We start from the raw sequence: 24,063 nt of genomic DNA, 5'->3' as shown, positions 1-24,063 counted from the left end.
CACTGAAGTTTGGCCCAGAGGTGCTGATTCAGTGCAGGCATTTGATCAGTTCTTGAAAGCACACTGCATTATGCTCAGGCTGGCAAGAACTTTTGGATGCAGTTGCTATTTTCTAATGTATTAACCATTCCTTTCTTTTGCATCATTGTTTGAAAATGTAAACACTGTGTCATCAAAGTTGTCATCCAAATCACTATGATTTTTAACAGGATGTAATTTGGAGCGAATATTATGACATGCAACTAGAGACCTATCTCTATGTCTCCACTTGGATTATTCAGACATGAATCCACTTAAGTTAGTTCTCATCTGATCTGCTTATTTATTTATACCATGTCTCTTTTCACAGTTGAATCAATCAGGCATACAGGAGATGCACAATGTAAAATGGCATACTATAAATTAACAATCAGGGCAAGGAAAACAAATTAAATATGGAGTCAAGACCAGGGTGAGTATAGGGTGAGGTTGGACAGATATGGTGGCATTAAAGTCCTACATTTGCCACAAATTTGCAGATTTCCTTTGGGCTTCCTGGAGGGGATGGGGCAACACTCACTTTTTTCTTTCTGGTCCGCGTATGTCTTGCTGAAACACAGCTATACTATGTTTCCATCGTTTCTCTAATCTGTAGCCCATCCCCACCAGGAAAACCAACTAAGAGTGATACAATTTGCTCTTTGTGACCCAACAACAACCCCTGGTGGGGGCCTCCACTTCTGTTGTGAGAGCTCTTGGGGTATCTCTGCAGCGCTCTGTGCTGCTGTTCCATTCTCCTTTCTACTCCAGGCTTCCACCACCCGCTCAGTCTTTGTCTCCCTCATAACGTTAGCTCCCCTATGGCTTTGCCTCATCATGGGCCTGATTCCACGTTGGGGCTTCTTTTCAAATTTGGCCACCTGTACCAGCCGGCTCAAGTGGCTATTTCCAAGAGTGATAATCTGGTTGCTCCAGTTCATCCTTTTATATCTGGCCATGTTGCAGGTTGTTGGCCAGTCTATGGACTGGTGGCCTGGGTCAGCAACTCCAGTGTCCCTGGTCAGTTAGCAGAGGGTCAAGCACATGATCCAAACCATGAGCCAGGGGGTGGGGTGGGGATGTGCAGGGAGCTGTGGGTGAAACCTTGCAACGAGGTTTAAGTATGGCAAGCCATCAGAGACTTCATCTATTCATCTGGGAGAGGGATTGAGCACAAGTGTGGGAAAGCTAGCTGCCCTCTTGCCTCTGTTGCATCCGTTTATAAAACAAAGACCTTGTCTTTCTGAAAAACTTTTCTTCTGAGTTGCTCAAGTCACTCTCTTTGGAAGTATGTTAGAGGCTTTGGGGAGCCCTGCAGTAAACAATCCCTTTTAAACATATTAGGCGTATGGATTTCTGAATGTATTTCACTATAACCCCCTCCTCACTTTTTTTTTTAATGTCATATTGATTTATACTCTGTGTAATAAGTCTTTTTAGACCTTTGCTACTCAGATTGAGGTCAGTATGGGCATCACTTGGGAGACTGTTAGACATGCAGAATCTCAGCCTCAACCTGGACCTCATGAATCAGAATCTGCATTTGAACAAGGCCCCCGGGGGACTGGTTTGTGCATTACAGTTTGAGAAGCTCGGCTTGTAGAGCAAACTTTGGGAAGTGCTGAACAACTCTGACCAGGGATTGAGGCTTCGAGAGGTGACGTGCCTCACCTGAAGTCCCCCAATGCGTCAGTAATAGATTTGGGATCAGGATCTGGGTGTCCTGGGTCCTAGTCATATTCTCCTTCTACCACCCCATGATGTCTCCCTCACCTAGGAAACGAGGAGGCTTGATTAGATTATTGTTAGAACAGGAAATTGACATGTGATTAGGGGACCATATGATTTATCATCCAATAATAAATGGATACAAGTGCAAGAGGATGCCGTCAACTACTTCATGATGATAGGTGCAAAGAGACACACGGGGTCACTCTACATTCCTAACGTTTTTTCTAGTTTATAGGCCCTCTCCCAACTGTTCACTAGTGTAAGCAGCATAAATATCCAATGACTAGGTGATCTTAAAGTTCTAACTATTGGGCCGGCCCCGTGGCTTAACGGTTAAGTGCACACGCTCCACTGCTGGCGGCCCGGGTTCGGATCCTGGGTGCGCACCGACGCACCGCTTCTCCGGCCATGCTGAGGCCGCGTCCCACATACAGCAACTAGAAGGATGTGCAACTGTGACATACAACTATCTACTGGTGCTTTGGGGGGAAAATAAATAAATAAATAAAATCTTTAAAACAAAAAATAAAGTTCTAACTATTGAATAAAACCTGGTTCTCAAGTAAAAACACACACACACTATCTCATTATAATAAATAAATCACAATGTAATATAATCAAGAAAAAAGGGAGAAAACCCAAATCAATGAAATAAGAGAATGGGGAAACAACCACGGATACACACACACATTTAAAACGATTCTGGGGCTGGCCCCGTGGCTTAGCGGTTAAGTGTGCGCACTCCGCTGCTGGCGGCCCGGGTTTGGATCCCAGGTGTGCACTGACGCACCGCTCCTCCGGCCATGCTGAGGCCGCATCCCACATACAGCAACTAGAAGGATGTGCAACTATGACATACAACTATCTACTGGGGCTTTGGGGGGAAAAATAAATAAATAAAATAAAGCCATCCTATATTAAAAAAAAAGAAAAAAACGATTCTGAAATTACTTTGCTTAGCCTATTCCAATAAATTTGAAAACCTGGAAGAAATGAGTGGTTTCCCTGCTGTCTGTCATACACCATTGCAGTGGCCTAGCTGGGGCTGGAAGCTACATCTCATGGCTTTCCTCCAAGTCATTTCCCTATGAGTCAACCAGACTTCAGAGTTCGGGTTCTGAAACTGTTGCTCCCGCTCTTGAAGTCAGAGTTAAGATGTCTGGGTAGCTCGGCAGGAACCCGGCTCTTCAACCAGGATGGGAACCAGATGATCAAAAGAGTTGTTGCCTGAGTGCACCTCTTATGGCAAATGCCCCCTACACTCCCCTTTCTGACGTCAGCTTTATCTTCCACACTCTGGCTGCCCAGGTCTAGAAATGAGAAACAGGCACATCCCCGAACCTGAGAATCCTGAGTGTTCAACCTGGGAGGTCTCAACCTGTCAGAGACTGGTTAGTTCTAGCCCCTCCTTTTGTACATGAAGAAATTGAGAACAGGGGGAAGGAAGTAACTGTCAAGCTGAGACTCTTTTCATTCCAGGTTTTGTGCTCTTTCTATGACACCATCTTTAGTGATACTAATATTAATAACAGTAACAACAATTGATATCTATTGATTTGTTTACTCTATCTCCTCTTAGCAACCGTATGAGGTAGGCAGTCAATGCGCCATCTCCATTTTACAGAAACTGAAGCACAGAGGGGTTAAGTAACTTGCCCAAAGTCACACAGCTACTTAGTAAGCAGCAGAGTTGAGATCTGACCCCAAGCAATCTGATTGCAGAGCCTACACTCTTATCTCCATTTACTACTCCAATAGTTCTCATATTATTCTGACTGTGTATACAACGACTCACTAGGCATGGGTCGACTTTTAAGAGTCCCGAGAGACATAAGAGAAACTACGATTTACCCGACATTCACCTCGCCTCAGTCATGGTTCTAAATGCTTTTACATGCATTAGCTCAGTAGTCTTAAAACCAAAACCAAAACCAAACCCCAAAAAAACCACAAGGAGGTATAGTATCCTCATTGATCAGATGGGGAAAACGAAGCCCAGAAATGTTCCGTAACTCGCTTGAGATCCTACAGCTAGTGGCAAATGCGGGGTTCAGAGCCAGCCCACCTTGCAGGTGAGCAGCATTCTTCACCCCCAACCACACTCCACTGCCAGTCGCCTCGTTATTCGTTGCCGCGTCACAGCACCCGACAGACAGGAGTCATTTCCCATCCACTCATTTGCTTTTCTCTGCTTAGATGAGGAAACGGACGTTCAGCAAGTTGAAGCAACTTGCTAAGGTCCATCCAGTGACTTGGTGGCAGGCTAGCCAGCGATCCAAAGCCCGTGGTATACTGTTGTCACTTCCCCAGGCTTAGCGGTGCGGGCCAAGGCTAGCCCTCTGCGACAGATCCTTCACTCACGAGTCCGGGACACGCGGGTCTCACCTGAGGCTCCCAGTCCGGGCGGAGCCGGACGCCGCCGCCTGGCGGCAGGTGGGTGCAAGCGCAGCGCATGCTAATAAGCCCGCGGCGCGGCTCGCTGATTGGCTGGCGCGGATTCCAGCTGCTCTCCGGGGGCGTGTGCCGGGGGGGAGTAAAGGGGGCGCCGCCAGCAGCAGCCGCCCCGCCCCGCGCAGCCGGCTCCCCCCGGACGCCAGGGCGTGTGCGGGCTCGCTGGCTCTTGCACTTGGGGGCTTTTCCTTTCCTCTCCCGTCTGTGTTCTGGTTCTGAATTCATCCAGGGTCCAGGATGACAATCCGACACCAGGGCCAGCAGTACAGGCCGAGGATGGCATTTCTCCAGAAGGTGAGCGTGGTCCCCTCCCCGGGACCCTGGGAGGTGCGCAGGGACCCAACTCTGGGAAGTGTCCGAGGAGATGTTGGGAGGCTCGGAGCATGTGGGCAGCAGTGGAGGAGTGGAGGGCATCCCCTGTGGTCCGTTAGTGCTATTTATGCTATTAAACGACTGGTATGGGTTGTGATAACAATATCTGTTCAGGTTTCCAGGCTGCCTCTTGGTCCTGAAGAATCGGCATTGCTTGGGCAGAATGTTGGAGGGTGAAGAGCCTGTTACCAGGAGCAGAGGTGCGGGGACTGCAGTTCAGCTGGGCCCACTCCAGCTCTGAGCCATGAAAGGTAACTGGAGGGCCAGATATTAACTTCATAGCTCCCATATGTTGCCTTCTGGATCTGAAGTGCGATATTTGAAAGTTGAAACTTATCTCACACACATAGGCCACAGCATACATGCAGCTCAAAAGGCTTCTCATCTTCCATCGCCTGGGGCCATGGTTGAGTTTGAGTCTAAATGTCGGGTTTCTCTGTCCATGACTTCATTCTGCATCATTTGCCAGCAGGTGGCAAATGATGCCTGCTGGTTGATTGCCAGCAGGTCAGTCAACCAATGGGTACTAAGAGGCTAGTGTGCGCAGAGCACTGCCCTAGGTACTGGGGTACAGTGATGAACAAAGAAGGCATGGCCCTTCCCTCAAAGGCCCCTGAGGCTCAGTGACCCACCCAAGGGCTGCCCAGCTGTGGGGGATGTGGGCTGACTGAGGACCGGACCCATCACAAGGGACCTTAGGGCACCCCTCATCAGATACACTGACTTTCTGGAGGAGCCAAGCTCACTCAGCCGGCTACTGGCAGAGCTGGAGGGAGATGGTATCAGATGCTGTCAGCATCCTGCCCAGGTCCAGATACTTCCACTGCAAGCACCCAAGCCTCTCTGCTCAGGGGCTTTTCTCTGCCCATAGGAACGTGACTGGCACGTGTGTGGCCAGAGTGCCAGGAAGTGGATGCCGCCCCTCCCCGCCCATCAGCCTGAAGCTGACAGCAATAGGGAGTCGCTCAATACAGAGCTTCCTCCTCTCTCAGTGGGACTGTTCTGAGGGTGTTCCACTCTGTTTCTCTCAGAGGCCCCCAAGAGGATAGAACTCCAGTGGCCCACAGGGGTAACCTGCTCATGAGTGCACCCTCTTTTGCCCTCCTTTCTTTCCCTGGCTCTCCCCAACCCCATACTACTGCTTCCCAGGATCAATCTTGCCACCAGTACTATGAGGTAAGTTCAGTTATTACCCCCATTTTACAGGAAAGGAAACTGAGGCTAGTAAGGGCCAACCCTAGAGGAACTGTCGGTGTGATACAGTGAAGCTGGTCTCTATTGTGGTAGAAACATAAAGTACAGTGTGCAGTGGGAAGGAGCTTCCAATTCTACCATTCTACGTGGGGAGTAGGGGGAGGCACCCCGGAGGAGAGAGCTTTGAAGCTGAGACTGAAGTGTGCCGGGGCTTCCGCTGGGCTGGGAAAAGGCAGAAGGAAGACCCGGCCGTGGGAGCGGCACGTGCCAGAGCAGAGGTGTGTGCGAGTCTGGTGTGTTGGAGGCAAGCCGCTCGCTGTTGCTGAGCTTCCTACACAGGAGGAGTGTGAGCCTGGATGGGCAGGCAAGGATGGGTCATAAAGATCCCCTATGCCTTACAAAGGTCATCTGATTTTTCCCCAAAGAAGCCACTGAGAAATTTGGAGCAGGTGAGTGATGTGGTCAGATTCAAGTTCAAAAGACCACTCTGATGTGAGCAGGAGGAATGGATGGGTGTCTTCTTTTCCCTGAGCTAAGAGAGTTCACTCAGGGTCCTCCTGTGTCCTTTACAACTCCAGCTGCCTAGGAAATGACAGGCTTGTCACAGGGCCTGGGAGAGGTGCTGGTCAGAAGGGCCCTTCTTTTCCTGTGACTCCTATGCCTCTATCTCAGGCCCAGTGCAACCCTGGGTAGACAGGCCCGCCAGCCACACTGCCACCATCTCTGATTTCTGTTGCAAGGCCTGGTGACTGGCACCCCACCAGGAGGGGTCCTGGGCTTGTTTAAGATGTGGTGGACAGAGGTGGAGGGTCCACAGTCCAGAAGCTTTGCCTCGGAGAAGTTAGCTGATGACACACAGTGGACCAAAGAGAATGGCTAGACAGCCTGCTGTGGCCTCTGGCTCTGTTCCACTTCTGGCTTGTTATCTCCTATGTCCTGGCGGCCTTGACCGTCTAGGGGTGAGGTGGGATAGAAGTTCCTCCAGCCCTCTAAAATGCTTTCCTCTTCGGGCTGGCCCCGTGGCTTAGTGGTTAGGTGCGCACGCTCCGCTGCTGGCGGCCCAGGTTCGGATCCCGGGCGCACACCAAAGCACTGCTTCTCCAGCCATGCTGAGGCCGCATCCCACACACAGCAACTAGAAGGATGTGCAGCTATGACATACAACTATCTACTGGGGCTTTGAGGGGGAAAAATAAATAAAAAAAAATAAAAATAAAATTAAAATGCTTTCCTCTTCCATTTAAGGAAACAGTTGGGCCTGAGTGAGGACTACAAGGAATAGGGATCTTCAGGAGGCTTGGGCACATTTAGAATTTCTTCTATCATTTTTATACATTCTTCCATGTAACAAACATTTATTGAGCACCTACTGTGTGTCAGACATTGTTAAACACTGGGATAACAAATATATTCAAGACATGGCCCCTGTACTCAAGTGGCTTCTAGTCTAGTAGTGGGAGACAGCTGCATACCCCAACCCACTGGCACGTCACAGGTGCCATGACAGACACCTGAGGGTAGAGGAAGTGCCTAAGTGGGGGCATTCACTTTATCCTGGGTGGAATATGATGAAAAAATGCTGGTAGTTTCGGTGGTGGTTTAGCTGGGTCTTGAAGGATGTGAGGGTGTTCTTGAGGCACATGGGGTGCTGGAAGAGGGCCTAGACACAGGAGGAGGGACGTGCATTTACCAGTGGATCTCTTGTGTGTCAGTTGTTGACTGAAGCCAGGTGGTGATGGCCAATGGGCAATTCTGTTTCTGGAGGGATGTTCTGGAAGATTTGAGAAGGGTGCTCAATGGTTATTGAGAATGGAACAAAAACGAGGACTTTTTTGAGGCTGGACACAGCCAGCAGGGCATATGGGACTTGGGCATTTGGACTGTCACTGGTAGTTGGGACATGAGCTCCTCCTGGGAAAGAGAGTGCAGTGGTTTTAGATGCTGTCACATCTTTGCATAGCAAAGCATGCGATTGGTATTGTCCCCAGGGAGCCCTCTCTGGTTTGTAGGAGCACTCAGCTCCCTGAGATCTTATGGAGAGTGACAGTCACTGATTGTGAGAAGAAACCGTGAGCCTGGGTGGACCGGATATGGAGCCATCGCTTTCTGATACTTTTAGTAACTGTCTGGATTCTTTGAAATGCTTGATGTCACACCTCAGTCAGCTGGAATCTGAGAGGGGAAACGCGAGGCCTGCTGTGGGGGCCAACGATGACCTCTTTCTTGCAGCTTTTGTTTGTGGCCTCAGGAAATAGTCATGAAGAAGTTGGGATTCTGAGAGAGCCAGGAAGCTGTGGCTGTGGTCTGGTCAACAGTATGTGTGTGTGTGTGTGTGTGTGTGTGTGTGTTGGGGGTGACAGTGGGGAAGGGCCAGGGGGTCTTCACTGGGTCTGATGAAAGGAGATACCTCAGGAGGGATGCACACAGAACACAAAGATGAGAGGGGCCCAGAGAAAGGCCACAGCAGCCCCCTTTCTGGAGAGCTTTAACATCATGGTAGATTTTCTGTTGTAGGTGGACGGGGTTTCCGTGTAAGACAAGGAGATGGCCAAGATCACCTCTTCGAGACCCTACGAGTCAGTCATATTTTTTGCACTTTAGATTTATTATGTTTTTTTAGCGAACCACTTCAGTGAATTTACATGGGAATAAGTCTGAGGAAAATTGTTCTGTACCGTGATAGGAAGACTCCTGTCTTAGTCTGTTCAGGCTGCTATAACAAAATACCACAGGCTGGTGGCTGGGTGGCTTATAAACAACAGGTGTTTATTTCTCACAGTGCTGGAGACTGGAAGTCCGAGATCAGAGGGCCAGGGTGGTCACGTTCTGGTGAGGGCTCTCCTCCCAGTCACAGACTTCTTGTTGAGTCCTCACATGGTAGAGGGGGCGAGGGAGCTCTCTGGGGTCTCCTTTATAAGGGCACTAATCCCATTCACAGGCCTCTGCCCTCATGACCTAAGCATCTCCCAAAGGCCCCACCCCCAGATACCATCACATTGGAGGTTAGGTTTGAACATATGAATTTCAGGGACACGAACATTCAGACATAACCACCCCCTATAAACATACACAGCGCACATGTCCCCTCTTCCTGGCAACACCTTCCTTTGTACAAAGTGGAATCCCCCCTGCTGGAAAGAAATCTGCCTCTGTTGTATTTTTAAAAATAGTTCTTCTTGATCTCCTTTGAAGGTTAGTTTAGTTTCAAATTCTTCATAGGTTGATATGTTTTAACACAAAGGGAAAGGAATGAACGTACTGATGTTTTTATCAGAGAAGTTTGAATTTCTAACTGGCAGAGCAGCTCAGACCCCTCCCTCCACTGTTTAGCTCCCTTGACTCCCCACTGAGAAGATGGTCGTTTCACCCAGTGAAGCACTGCATTTCAGTGAACGTTATTTATAACCCGAAAAGTTACGAGTGAAAAGAGGAGGAAGTTTTAAACCCTGTCATCAGAAACTAGCATAACAGGGTGTGTGTGTGTGTGTGTGTGTGTGTGTGTGTTGGGGAAGAAGGGACAGCTGGCTGCTGCTGGAAGGAGTGACTCCCGCAGCCCGTGGCTCCCTGGTCCCCTGGCCAGGTCCAGGAGAAGGGGGCCGCCTCCCGGCCCCCCACACCCTGCTGGGGTCATCTCTGCCCCCTCGCTGCTGCGGCCTCTCGGCTGCCCCAGGGGCCCGAGACGCTGCCGGGCCCTGACGATGTGGAAGACAAAGGCATGCAGCTCTGAGTGGAGAGTTTCTGTTCCAGAACAATTCTGTGAGCCAAGAGAGTGTCGGTGCGGGTGAAGCTCGCAGTCAGTGTGCACGAGGAGCCCCGGCCGGTCTCCCCGTGGGCTGAGCGGCTGGCGCTGGGCCCGGAGCGGCCTCGACCGCGCACCTGAGCCTGGCTGTTCCCGAGACCGTGGCTCAGCTGCAAAGGCTGGGTTAGCAGCAGAGGTTGAAAGAGGAATCCCCGCCCTCAGCGCTAACTTAGGACATCGTCCCTCACCCCTTCTCTCCTTGGGAGAGTGGGAGCCTTCCAGCTTCAGGAGCAGGCTGGCTGAGTGGGAGGTGGCAGGTGGAATTTTCCAAATCAGGGCTCCCCTGCATGACCCTTCACCTCCAATGCAGCCAGGTCAGTGTACACCTCCTTCCTCTCTACCTGCCTACATCATGGGCTCCCTTCAAAGTCCACTTCCTCCAGGAAGCGTTTCTTGACCATCCCGATGATCTCTGCTCCCTTTGAGCTCCTGTGCAGTTCAGATCTGTACGACCCACATGGGGCATGCTTTATCCTGGGCTGTGTGTTAATCTCTGTCTGTCTACATACTTGGCCTCTCCGGCTCCCAGAGGACAAAGATTATGTTGTTTATTTGTAGCAATCATAGAATTGGATCCATAAGAAGCATTCCACTAAATCTCTCTCTTTGGATGAGGTTGTCTAGCTGAGTTTTTGTTATGTAGCTTTATTGACTGGTCCCTAAAGGGCATATTGTGACAATAACTTCCATCACTCCCACCTCCATCCCAGCTGTCACCGTTCCTATATTGCCCTAGAGATTATAAACTGTTTCACATTCAATGTTTTCATTTGATTCTCACAACTACCCTTTTAAATAGATGGGGAAAGTATTACATTTTTTTCCCCGGTGGATGGAAATACTGAGGTTCAGAGAGGGTATATGACTGGCTCAGGGTCACACAGCTGACATAGAAAGCTTCCCTGATGCTGGGAAAACCAGTGGTCCCATGCAGACCACAGGTACGTTCATGCATGTAAAAGGGCTTTGTGAACGAGGGCTCATACAGTGTTGCATAGAATTATGATAAATTGCAGGAAAATAGCTCCTATAAGATGGAAACAGTTAAATGAAGAGGCAGCAATCTGTTTGGATGGTTCTGGGTTTGATTGGCAGGAGTCAGGGTGTTGGTTGCATTTAGGGCCCTCCGGGTGGATATGGAGCAGGCAGGAGGCAGTGGCTATGAGGAGGGCGGGAAGGGCTGAGGTCACAGGCCAGGAGAGACCTTTGTTCTTACTGTAGTTGTCTGCACGTACCCTGGTGTTTCTTGCCCCTGTCCCTCAGCTGTGCCCTCATCCTGGGCTACCCTTGCTCACTCACCAGAGCTTGAGGTTGTATTTCCAGTTGTTTCCCAGACATTTCTGAGTGTATGTTCTAGCAACAGGGCACAAACAGAAGTCTTTCTCTTCCCAAACAGGCTACTGCTTTTGTGTTTCCTATTTTGGATACTGATACCACTCTTTGCTCAGCAGGGAGGCCGGAAACCTTGGAATTATGATCTCTTTCCCTCACCGAATCGTATCCAGTCATCGAGCACAAGAGTCCACATCTGCGGTGCTCCTAGTCTCCATTCTCTCCTGTTCTCACTGCTTCTGCCTGCACGGTCACTGTCACCAGCTCTCTGGGCTCCTACTCTGCATGCCTTCCCTTTCACTACCATCTATAATCTCATATAACAAGGCAAACTATCATGCTTGTCTCTGACAGCTGCCTATTGTTATGGGCTGAATTGTGTCCCCCCCAAATTGATGAGTTGAAGCCCTAACTCCTAGTACCTCTGAATGTGACTGTATTTGGAGATTGTCTTAGTCTGTTCGAGCTACCATAGTGAAATACCACAGATTGGGTGCCTTAAACAACAGAAACTTATTTTCTCACAGTTCTGGAAGCTTGGAAGTCCAAGATCAGGTGCCAGCAAGGTAGGTTTCATTCTGAGGCCTCTCTCCTTGGCTTGTAGGCAGCTGCCATCTCGCTGTGTCCTCACATGACCCCTTTGTGTATACACAGACAGAGAGGGCTCTCTGTGTCTCTTCTTATAAGCCCCAATCCTATCAGATCAAGGCCCCATCCTTAGGACCTCATTTAACCTTACTTACTTCCTTAGAGGCCCCATCTCCAAATGTAGTCACAATGGGGATTGGGGCTTCAACATATGAATTTTGGGGGGATGCAAACTTTCACCATAACAGATAGAGCCTTTAAAGAGGTGATTAAGGTAAAATGAGGCTGTTAGGGTGGGCTCTAATCCACTTTTACTTGTGTCCTTATAAGAACAGGAGATTAAGACACAGAGAGAGATACCAGGGGCATGTGCACAGAGGGACGACCATCTGCAAGCCAAGGAGAGAGGCCTCAGAAGAAACCAGCCCTGCTGGCACCTTAATCTTGAACTTTCCAGTCTCCAGAACTGTGAGAAAATAAATTTCTCAGGCTAAGCCACTCAATTTGTGGTATTTTGTTATGGCCACCCGAACTGACTAAGACATCTGTGAAATGACATTCAAGACCTGTTGGGTTCTAAATCTATTTGCTCTTCTCCAGGCATATAATGCATTTTTATCCATTTATGCCTTTGCACGTTAGCTCCTCAGTCTGGAATGTCCCTTTTCTCTGTGGCAGAGGCAATAAATTCTCACCAAATATTCCATGTGCTCTCCTAGAACCAACAGGCCAGGAGCATAAGTGATGGGTGTGGCTTCCAGGCTGAAGGCACTGGAAGACAGGTGCGAATTCTCCACATTTTTGTCCCTTCCCCTGCATAGTGACGGTGAAAGCATGTGATGGAATGAGGGATCGGGGTGGTAGCAGCCTGGGTGGCTGAGTCATGACACTGAGGGAGTGCCCTGGACATTGCCCCACTTGAATTAGCATTTGCATAAGAGAAATAAATCTTTGTTGTGTTAAACTTTTGTTATGGTGGCATAACCAAGTCTGTCCTGACTAATATACTCTCATTTTCTGCCGGTTAAAATCTTCATCTTTTCAGTCCCAGTTTAAATGCTACCTCTTTCTCTAAAAGCCTTCCAGAACCAACCCATCCCCAGGCAGAATTAATCTCTTTCCTTTGTGCTTTCACAGCATGTAACTTATGTGTATTTGACACTAATTGCTTAGTATTATGGTTATTTATGTAGATGTGAATTGGTGACACAGAATGATGAAGAGTATGAATTCTGGAGCCAGACTGATTGGGTTCACATCTCAGCCCTGCCATTTCTCAGCAGCGGGACCTCTGATGAGTTACTTAATCTTCCAGGACCTTGGTTCATATTTGGCCCTCTGGTACCTACCAGAGTACCTGGTACAATAATTAATTGTTCAATAGTACTTGCTTGCCAGCCTCCTTCTGTTTTGTCTTGCAGATTCAAGCATCAGTAAAAGACATGCTGACCAGAGATGGGGATCAAAATGCAAAGCGGGAGGATCCTGTGATTTGAGAATCAGGAGCCCTTGCAACATAACACATGGTACAGCCTATGGCTCAGGCCAGGCCTGGAACAGACTACGGTCTTCCACAAATTAATTCAAACTAGAAGGACAGAACTCAGAGAGAGGAAGAAAAGAGGAATCCATTGTCACTTCTTGAAACTACTTTCCCTGAGGTCATCATTTTCATATATCTATCAGGATAGTTTTATGATTTTACTTTTTTTCTACTAATGTGATGACTTACTTTGATTGATTTTAGAATACTGAATCATGCTGGCATTCCTAGCATAAACCCTAGTTGGATGCTTGATTTTATTTGCTAATATTTTATTTAGGATTTTGCATTTATATTCACGAGTGAGGTTTTTTTCTTTCCTCCTGACACCAAGCAAGTCTCCATTCTCTGACGCCAACTGGGTGTCCAACAAGTCAATTTTGACACTAACTTCCTGGACTCATCTGTTTTATGTTCCTTCTTTCTTGCATTCTTTTGGATTAATACAATATTCTCTCTTACTCTACTCTCCACCCTAAACTTGTACGTTAATATTCTGTTGTTACACATTATTTTCTTTTAGATGTTATCCTAGAGATTAGACAACATGTAATCTTGTCTTATTTCTGTCTAATAAAATGAATACTTTTATTAGTTTCCCACTACTGCTAGAAACTTAGAAAACTTTAGCTTCCTGAAAGTTCATCCTCTTCCTCATTTTGTGGTGTTGTCATACATTTTTAATTCTGCACATATAAACTCCATAAGACATGATAATTGTTGGGTTGACATTTAATATTCATTAATAATTACCCATATTTTTGTCCTTTCTGATATTTTCCATTCTTTCTTGCATTTCCATGTTTCTGACTAGGATCGTTCATTTTCATTCTGCAGACCTGTTGAGAATGAATTCTCTCTGGCCTGCTGTGACTGGGAAATTATTTTAAAAATCTTTGCTGGTTGTTTTATGAAATTAATTATCAGAAAAATTACATTTGGCCAAAATATTTGACCCTTTTCTTATCCCCTTCCCTATTCACATCATTCTCAATCATAAAATTAGGGAACAGTGTAAAGCCTCTTATGGGGTAAGGATAAAGGGCCTGGAAAACATCCACTGAGAATCCTGAATGAAGGCGAGGGAGATCAAAGGAAAATGCATTAGGATTAATATGTCGTATGTATGTATATATTTTTATTGAAATATAATATTCACTCAGAAAAGAAAATATGTACAGATTTTTCTGTACATGTTTGCACAAACGTGCTTTTCATAAACAGAATGTGGCACATGTATTTTAAATCATTAAATTCCGTTTAAAGAAGCAGAATTTTGCATAGCATGAACACATTACTTACTGTTCAAGCCGATGGCTTCCTGAAGAAATGGGTGTGAACTTGCACTATGTGGCTGTCTTCATCAGACCTCCCTGACTGCCCTATCACAGTCTCCCTCCCCTCCCCTCCTCTCCTCTCCCTCCACTTCCTTCTTGTCAAGGTGCCTTCCACAATTCAATTCACCTCTGGTTCAGGTAAACTGAGCCAGGGTCTCCCAGTCAGCGTTTGGCTTCCTTTGCCCCTAGGGAGGAAAGTCTCCATCTGACCCCCACTAGCATCTCTTTCTGCATGCTCTTCCCAGAGTCAATTTGGAGCCTTCTCTGGGCTGCTCTGAGAAGTTGCCTAGTCATGGCAGCAAGGCCTCCCTTTGAAGGCACTGTTGTCCCTTGTGCTTCTGCCTCCTGTGGAGAAGGGCTAGAAGGAAAGGCTGGTGACACTGATGACTAATTTGGCAACAAGAGCCCTAAGCTCTTTGGGAGGGAAGACTGAATATTAAAATTTCAGCATTCATTAAGCACCTACTGTTGTTAGGTTCTCTGCCAGAGACTTATGTATGGTGTCACATTAATCGTCACAACAATTCTGTGAAGAAAATGCTATTACTATCCGATTTTACAAATAAGGAAATGGAGGCTCAGAGGAGTTAAGTAATTTGCCTAAGGTCATACACCCAGTAAACTGCAGGGAGCGTTTGGACCAGGCCTAACTCCTGCTCTTTGCTCTATGTCTAGCTATGTCTTCCACTTGTGTCTCAGCTGCTGACACTCCGACTCAGCTATCCCTGGACATTTTCCCTGGAAGTGCAGGAGTGAAAGGGACCTCAGAGGTCATCCAGGCCAACCTTGTCATTTCACTGAGGAAGAGACTGAGACTTGGACCAGGTCAGCGGCCTGACCGTGGTCACACTGCAGACAGCGGCAGGGCCTGTCCCCATCTCTCTGGACACCCTTCTTGTCTGCTCTCAGTTGTGTTCTCCTCCTGGTGGCTGTTGTTGGACGACTACTTCCCTATTGGGGACTTTGTGGATCTAATTATATTCCCAGGGCACAGGAAGCTTGTCAGTCTCTATCTCACCTTCTCACTTCCTTACTCAGAAGGGTGTTAATAATTGTTCACCTTGGGTCATTAGTGCAATGGCTGCTTCTCTGACTCTCAAGCTGGAGTGCTCAGCCCTGACCGTGACCTTCTTTTACCCCATCTTTGGCTTTCTCCACTGCCTTTCTCCTCTTTTGCAAGAGGATGGGGTGAAGATGGCAGCCTTGACCCAAGCTTGCCTTTCTCTGACACTGAACTTCAAGTGTGCCCAGCAGCTCTGGACTCCAGGTCATGCCAGGTTAGGAATGGAGGTGGGGACTGCAGTTTCTCCCTGGGATGTCACCTGTCCTCATCTTCTTTAGGGTGCTGGCGCCTCCCCCATTTTGCTGGCAGTTGCTGAGATTGCAATGCTGGTGCCATCAAGAGTGCCTGTTCCTAAGGCCTGCCTGACAGGACCCAACCAAACCAGAATTACTTGGTCTTTGCTTAATTACCCAGCAAGTTATTCTATGCAATAATACTTTTTGTGGCTTGACAAGAGCTGTAAAAGTGGCATATTGAAAGTGATACTATCCTCTTTGTACCAATGGAAAAAGGGTTCAGTCTCTATCATATTCAAATACCTTATTTTTCAAATTTTTTACAACAAGAAATACATTTTCCCTTGTCATCCAGTACACATAAAATTGAAACAAAGCTTTTATGAAATAATACTTTTGATGTACTTACATGTGACACACTCCAATCCATTAACAAATGCTGGCTCCAAGTTAATTTCAGGACCCATTAATTGAAATTGCACACTAGAAATGGTTGCCTCTGGGTGGTGGAAGCTTGGGAAGGCTTTAGAGGGAAATGATGCTTGGAGTGAACCTTGAAAGCTAAAGAGATAATTAACAGCTTGAAGAGAGGAGAAAGGGGGCTTTAGGCAGAGGGAGCCTTGTTAGCAAAGACAGAGAGGTGGGGAGAACTCGATGCATTTGGAGAAGTGTGTGTAGTGGGGTGGCTGGCACATGGATATGGGGGAGATATTGTGAGAGAGAAGGTTGGCGAGGTCGTCAGTGACCAGATCACGGAGGACTGAGTGTGCCCTGTGGGACTAGACAGGGGTTAGCTGGATGGCTGGAGGTGGAGAGAATTCCAGGCAGAAGGAACAGCGTATGCGAAGATGATGATGGCATGTTCAGGGAACTACAAATATTTGGTATGACTGGAGTGAAGAGTATCTGTGGGGATGTGCTGGAGGCCTGATATGGCTTTCAGCTTTTTTTTTTTCCCGCTAAGAAAATAGACAAGTATATTAGAGCAGTGTTTTCAAAAGGAGAAAGAAACGTGAAGGCAAAACTTTGGGGAGACTGGCACGACAATGACACAAAGGTATGTGCTACGAGTGGGGTCTAGGAAACCCTCTGCCCTAGAGAGAATATTGTTCCTTACTTCTCTTTCCACCTGGATGGAGTTCTCTGTATTCATACTGGATAGTCTCTCACCTTAACTCTTCTCAAAGCAGTCTTTGCTTCTTATCTGTAATGCTTAGATAGAGCTGGGGGTCCTGAAATTCTTGTTTCCATTGGCTTGGGACACATACTTGATGACACATGAGTCTTTTCCAGAAGCAACAACTTCTTGTCCATGCATAGGGAGACTGTAAACAGGTAGTAATGTTGTGCTTGTAAAGGAATCAGCATAGAATTGTAGTGAAAACTCTAGAAGAAAACACAATATCTCCAAGGATACAAGAAAAAAGAAAATGAAGTCAGAATCTTCATTAACTTCCAAGGGCAGTAAGCTTTAGGGCAAGCTTTAAGGGATCAGAGAGACCAATACTTTCAGTCCGGCCTAGCAGAGACCATTTTAGCATCTCTCCTCTCATTATTGGGACTATACACCTTGCTCGAGCTTGGTGGTCCGAGCTCCCTGCACCCCCTCCCTTCCTAACTCTCCACATGCTCAAACCTCCTGCCTTTCACCACTATCCTGCATCATGCTGCATCTCCCCAGAGCTCCTAACACAATCACAGCTCCCTCTGTACTTGCTGGATGATGTTCCACAGGAGTCTGGCATCCTTTGGCAGAATGGTGCAGTGTGAGCAGCTCCAGTATCTGCTCTTCTGTATAAATGTCTGGACTCGGCCTTTCATGACACAGCTCTTGGAGTCTGCTCAAAATCTCATGGGCTGTTGGCATCACCTGTTATGAGAATTTCCTAAAGTTCTGACATAAGATCTCTTGGCTGGCGTTATTTTCTTGGCTGCATTTCCGCCCCCAATTGTCGTCCTTTCCCATCTTCTCTATACCAGGCCCCTCTTTCTCAGGTGGAGCAAGGGGATCCCAGGTTCTTGGGTCCTTGAATTATTCACTTGTCCCAGATGGGTTCTGCTGAGCTCAAACCCCACGAGTTCTTCAAATTCCTGGTGACTTCTCTTTTGGGCCACTCTTCAAATATAATAAATTATTACCAATATAGATAAGTGACAACTGTTGTTGGGGGCACGTATAAAATATACACAAAGCCAGTCACTACTGGAATTTATAATTAGAAATGGAGAAAATACCTAAAAGGTACCAAAATAATGATAGCTATAATATCCCAACAATGAACAAAATGGGTTTTGACCATCTGTCCTGTGGAGTTGAAGGGTATTATTTCATTACAAAGTTATGTGCAGCTAATCTTAACATCAAGTACAATGTCACAGAGGAAAGGAGATTATTAAATAGATTAATACAGGTCTTGGTTCTTGGATGGGTTATATGGGCCCATAGATACTTAAATTTTAGAAAGAGACCAAATATATAGAATGAAATCAGTCATCAATAGAAAGGACCCAAGAGACTGTCTATGAACACCCCAGATCCAAACTTGGTGACCTTCAGGGAGGCACAGCTGGATAGGGGCTATAAAGAGAAAAGGTTAAACTAAGTCAACTGCATTGTACGCTAGCTTGAGAAAGAATATGGGGAGAGCATCTCTGAAAGGGATGTTCAAAGACAAAATGACTTATCTCACCTCGCTTTTTACCCATGAAAATGAATATCTAGCCAAACTGACAGGTACATCTGTAGAGTGAAGACACCTGATGCCATTAGACTTGGTTATCATTCTCCCTGTTCTGGTTCCATGCCGTGTGTCTCCAATGTAATCTACCATAGTATAAGACTCTGGACTCCCATGTAGATCTTCCTTCAAGAAGGAACACACTGTTGGCAAATACAATTATCCAGCTGACTGACAATTGTATTTTTCACCAGAAAAGAATTAATTCACACTCTAGATTTATACATTAGTCCCTTTTGAGTTTGGTTAGCATTAGTGTGTCTTCTGAAGCCTGCTTACGTATGTGAACTAATGCAACTAGGTTTCCAGCCCTGAAGAATGGGTGATCAGACACTGGAACAAGGGCGCTCCAACGTTACTGTCATCCTCAGGCAGGTCTTGCTTGAACCTAAGTTTAGTAACAAACTAGGAAGTCACTTCAAAGCTCTCCTTGACAGAAGTTTGTGCCAAGCATGTGAAACTATCTCAGTAAGAGCTTCTATTGTTACTTCAGTAACTAAGCGATCTTGAATGAAGTTCAAGATAATCCTTTTACTAAATTTTATTTCATGATGTTAGGGCAAGTTTCCAGTGAATGTCACTTAATACAAACATACAACACATTTAAATAGTTTTTAGCTACATTCTATTTATAGGAGAAAATGTTAATCATGTCTTACTCCCGTAGGTCCTTCTAGCAGTCCATGAACAAATTTCCTACGTTTGTCATTAGAAGCCCTGAATTGTAGAATATCCACTTGGAATAATTAATATTTTTTTTCCAAATATTTCAATTGTTTTATAAATAATTATATATTGATCATATTTGCTCAATATTGAGACATCATCTACTGTCCATGATGTATACAGGAGGAACAGCAAGGAGGGCTCACTTCCCTTTCCAAATATTATATGGCTTGTTAGTGCTTCATTAATTATATACCATTTTCTCTAACGTTTGTTAAAACTGAAACTATCCTTACTGAAATCCAGTCGCATGATTTTCAAAAAGTAGTTCTGAAATGTCTCGTGAGAAGTGAGAGTGCCTTTTGAGCAAGTCTGTGCCCAAAGGAATGAATGATTTCTTTATGTGAGCATTTCCCAAAATGTGTTCTGGGAAAAACCAAGTAGCCGAGATATTAATAGGGTGTTACTCAAAAGTTTCTGTGGTCAAAATGCTTGAGCAACACCAGGCTCAACAAAGTTAGGCGAGTTCCCTTAACCGCAGGGCTTCTCAGAACAATTTAATATTCTATTATTAACTGTGCTAAGAGACCATAGCCCAAATCCCACACTTATTTGTCCATCTTTTATTTTCCCCTCAGGAACACAGGATGGTAAAAGCTTCTTTGTATGAAATATTCCCCAACACAATCTTATAAAATAGTGTCAGAGAAGGTAAATCCGTTTATTACAAAAGAACATATACCACCGTACAATCACACAGAGTGGGATAGGATGGCAGACATTATCCTCATTTATACAATTGAGGGCACTCAAGTTCAAAAAGTTTAGGCAGTGAGCGCCTGTGGCAAGTGGCTGCCCTACAAGGCAAAGAACCCAGGCCGGTATTCTGCAAGTAACCTAAAATTGCGATAATCCCATTTCTCCTTGGTAAGAGACCTTGATTTTAATCCACAGGGAGGGCGTTCCGACCCTTTCCACCCAGGTATCTTCTGTCCTCTTTTCAAATTGCACTCTGCGTATTCCCCCTTTACCCCATTCTTCTGCCAGGGCCATAGTTTCTCTTCGTTTGACCTAACTCCGCTCTCCCTTATCTGGCCGCAATCAAATACTAAGGTACATTTTTTTGTTTCAGTTACTTGACTGTTCTTTCTTTCTTTCTTTCTTTTATTGAGGTCATATTGGCTTTTAAACGGGCAAGTCGGTCGTTCTCCCAGATACACAAAAACGGGCCCCAAATTACGTATTTTTAAATTGAGGTGTCGCCATTATTTTCTGCGAGCCAGTCGGCCTCGAGCAGTTACAAAACGGAAATAAGTCCACAGCTCTGAGTATTCAGAGGCCGATCCCGGGGCATCACTCCCGGGAAAAGGATCCCGGCCGTGGCTTCGAGGTGGCGCCTCCGTGAAGCCTCCCCCCCCGCCCCTCAACTCCGCGGCGTGCGGGTCCGGTGGAGCAGGCGCCGCCCGCGGTCCCGAGCCCGGCTTCTGGGGCCGCGCCCACCCCGCACCCTTCCCAAAAGGCCCGAAATACGGACACAGCCTCCCGCCATCAGCCCCAGACAGTCGCAGCTGGGGAGCGGGGCGGGGCCGGAAGTGGGCCGCTAGCGGAAGTCCGTCTCCCGGGAGCCTGCGTTTCCTCTCTAGGAGTTTGGAGGTATCCGCACCTCTATGGTCTGGACCCCGCGCTGCCCTACGCCGGGAAGGAAGGAAAGCTGGTGCCCGGGCCGACGGGGTAGAGCGCCGGTCAGTGTCTTCGGGACACTTTGCTACGCTTTTCTACTTGTGTGTACTTGGCAGCACTACTAGCGGAGAGTCGGAAATTACCCTCCTCAAGACTCTTGAAAATGGAGATACAGGAACACAATAGGACACCCCAAAACTCCTCAACAGTTTTTTTAGCCGTTTTTAATTAGTGTATGCGCACATACATTTTTTATTAACTTTCATGCAATAACACTGCTAAAATGACCCAAAAGAGGCTTTGCATTTGAAGTACCTTTTAAACTTGAACCCCAGGCTGGGCTGGACCTGCTGCTCCTGACACTTCGCACAGACCCAGCTCTCTTGTCGCCTAATACTGCAGGGATGATGGGTACACCTGCTCTTCCCCTCACCTTTGGGGCCCCAACTGGCTCATCTGTTGATTCAGAAGTTCATATTACCAACTTTTATGTACTCTGTTATTTGGATTTTCTGCTCTAAAAAGAGAAAGGGAAAACTATGCAAATATAAATACAGAGTCTAGTAAAATTAGAATTGTCTAGGTTTAAAAAATGTAATAGCATCCAATACAGATAAGGGTGTGGTGAAATTAGTTCATTCTAGGCTAACAGAATGTAAATATGCAATCCTGTTGAAAAACTACTTGGCATTCGATATCAAAACTCATTAAACTTGTTTAGGTTGTGACCAATGAGATATAATCTGTTGTTGGGGAAGAGGGAGAATACCCACCCCCACCTCCCTCCACCCTTTCCTTTAAGGTTCTTATGGTTGGCCAAATAATTAAAAAGGCAGATTACCAGGAGAAAATAAAACAACGTTTAATAGCATGTATACATGGGAGTGACCCAGGGAAACTGAGTAACTCCACAAATGGCAGAGGTTCTCATGCTATTTATCTCGTCATAAATAGCATGTTCAGGTAAAGACAAAGGAGGATGTTGGGGGTGCGGGGAGTCAGCTATGGGAGACTACCAGGAAACCACAGTAAACAAGGGTATGCAGATTTAAGTCCTCGCCTTCCACACTGATAAGAATTTCTACAGATAAGGTCATCCCCCCTTCTTTCTGGTACAGAGAGAGAGATACCTTTAGAAATGGAGATTTCCCTTATAAATGTAAATGTCTCTTACAAAGGGTAACTTATAGTTTTACTTGGTTTTCAGAGCTTTGATAAGAATGGGCTTAGCAAGGACCCTCCCAGTCTATCCATACCCAGAGTTAGCTATGGTAATGGTGCGTACCCAGGAGAATTTGTCCTAAACAAATAATCCAAGAGAAAGGAAAAGCTGTATTTCTGAAGTGATTCTACAATGGACAACTGTTGATTTTGCTTGCCCAATATCCAGTTTTCTTTTTCTCATTTTATTTATTTATTATTTTTTTGTGAGGAAGACTAGCCCTGAGCTAACATCCGATGCCAATCCTCCCCTTTTTTCTTGAGAAAGATTGGCCCTGGGCTAACATCCGTGCCCAACGTCCTCTACTTTATATGGGATGCCGCCACAGCATGGCTTAACAAGTGGTGCATCAGTGCGCGCCTGGGATCTGAACCTGCGAACTCTCGGGCCGCTGCAGCGGATCGTGGGCACTTAACTGCTGTTAAGTCGGCCACCAGGCTGACCCCTTTTTTCTCATTTTAACACAGTGATTTTTCTGTGGGAAACCAGCTAGCTCTCAATCCACTTCCAGGATGGGCACGTGACCCAGGCCTGGCCAATCAGAATATCCCAGAGGGGCATGGAGGTAAGGTATGAAGTCGGAGGCCGGGCTGCCTGGGTCCCAATCCTGGCTCTGCTGCTTAATAGGTGCATGAACTTCAGCTTGTTTTTTATCTTCTCTGAGTCTCAATTTACTTGTTTGTTGAATGGGGATATTGATAATGGGGCTATTGATAGTAGATATCAACCTCATAGGGTTAGGGTGAGGACTAAATGCATGAAGCAGGTATGCTAATACCTGTCGTGTACTGCTATTATCATTTCCTATCTCTATGCCTCTGAACAGGCTCTCACCACCCTTCCTTTATTTACTTTTCTTTTTGCCTTCCACATACTCCACTATCATCTACTGCTTTATCTCAGAATTATATTTTATATCTTTCTTTCCTACTGGAAATACCCTAAAGGCAGGACTGTGTTTTATTCACCTTTATACCTGGGTGCTTAACACAGTTCCTACCCCAGAAACAGTGCCCAATAAAGGTTTGTTGAACAAAACTGAATACTCTCTAACACAAAGCAGAGAAAGTTTGAATAATTAATGAAAATGTAGTAAATCCTGGAGGATAAACAAAAGGGTAATAGAACTACATGAAGCTAGAACAATTTTCTTACCAAAAATGGCTTGATCCCTGAGGATTGCAGACTGCATTTCTTCCTGGCCCTGGACTTGCTCTCATATGGTGGGCAGATGAGTTCCAGCAACAGACTGGTACCTAAAGCCAACTTGCTGAATTACTGCTTCCCTTTTCTGTCTTAGAACCCATCTCTTCCCTTGGGGATTGGCAGGAGAAATGACCATTGCTTTCAGAGAGATCAAATCTACACTCAGGATATCAGATGCCACACTGCAAGCCCAATATTCATGTGTAAAAATTCACACATACAGTGCAAAGTGGAGAGGGGGCTTAAGAGGACAGGCTTCGTTAGGTGCATGGAGGGGGTGGATCGGGCCAGCCAGGAGACCCTTTCCAATGGGTGATTGCCTAGCCTCTGATGATGATACTGAGTGAGTGAGATCAGCATCTATGTCTCTGCCATATGAGACTCCCTTGGAGCCACACCCATCTGAGACTCAAAAATTCTTAAGAGTTGGTAGAGATGGAGAGGAGCATTTGAGAGTAGCGTAGATCTCATCTGCAACATCTTGGGCCATGGCCTCTATGAACACTCCAATGACACCCAGTTCCCTGGTCCATGAGATAACCTATTTAGTTTATGGGACAGTTCTAGTCACTAGAAAGTTTTTCCACTGAGTCCTAAATGTCTTTATGTAAGGATGTCCCAATTCAGGTTTTGCTAATCCTTAGCAATCTTTGGTGCTGCAACATGAATCTAACAGATACAGAAGGACCTCCAACTCCCATCCAGTGACTCTGTGGTCAGCGATGTCACATTAGTAGTATTTACACCACAGAAATCAGCAACGCCACAAATCAGATCTACCCCCTGCCAAAACCAAAACCAAAACCCAGAAACCACTGCTTACAAGCCACTGGCTGCCCATATCCTTGGTGAAACTCACTGATTGGGCGGGATGTAAGATATGCACC

At 46.4% G+C, this 24,063-nt stretch overlaps 1 long non-coding RNA gene across 1 annotated transcript; it reads left to right on the top strand.

Moving 5' to 3' along the window:
• The first annotated feature begins 4,361 nt into the window (after positions 1-4,361).
• LOC106802208 (uncharacterized) lies at positions 4,362-13,747 on the top strand. Its single transcript, XR_015554596.1, has 3 exons — positions 4,362-4,494; positions 4,687-4,823; positions 12,907-13,747. It is a non-coding gene; the product is annotated as an uncharacterized LOC106802208 (long non-coding RNA).
• Positions 13,748-24,063: the final 10,316 nt, after the last annotated feature.

The sequence above is a fragment of the Ceratotherium simum genome, chromosome 16 (genome assembly GCF_057802395.1).
Source record: "Ceratotherium simum simum isolate JZ-2026a chromosome 16, ASM5780239v1, whole genome shotgun sequence".
In the NCBI taxonomy this organism is placed as follows: Eukaryota; Metazoa; Chordata; class Mammalia; order Perissodactyla; family Rhinocerotidae; genus Ceratotherium; species Ceratotherium simum.
This window is presented reverse-complemented; position numbering and strand designations above follow the sequence as displayed.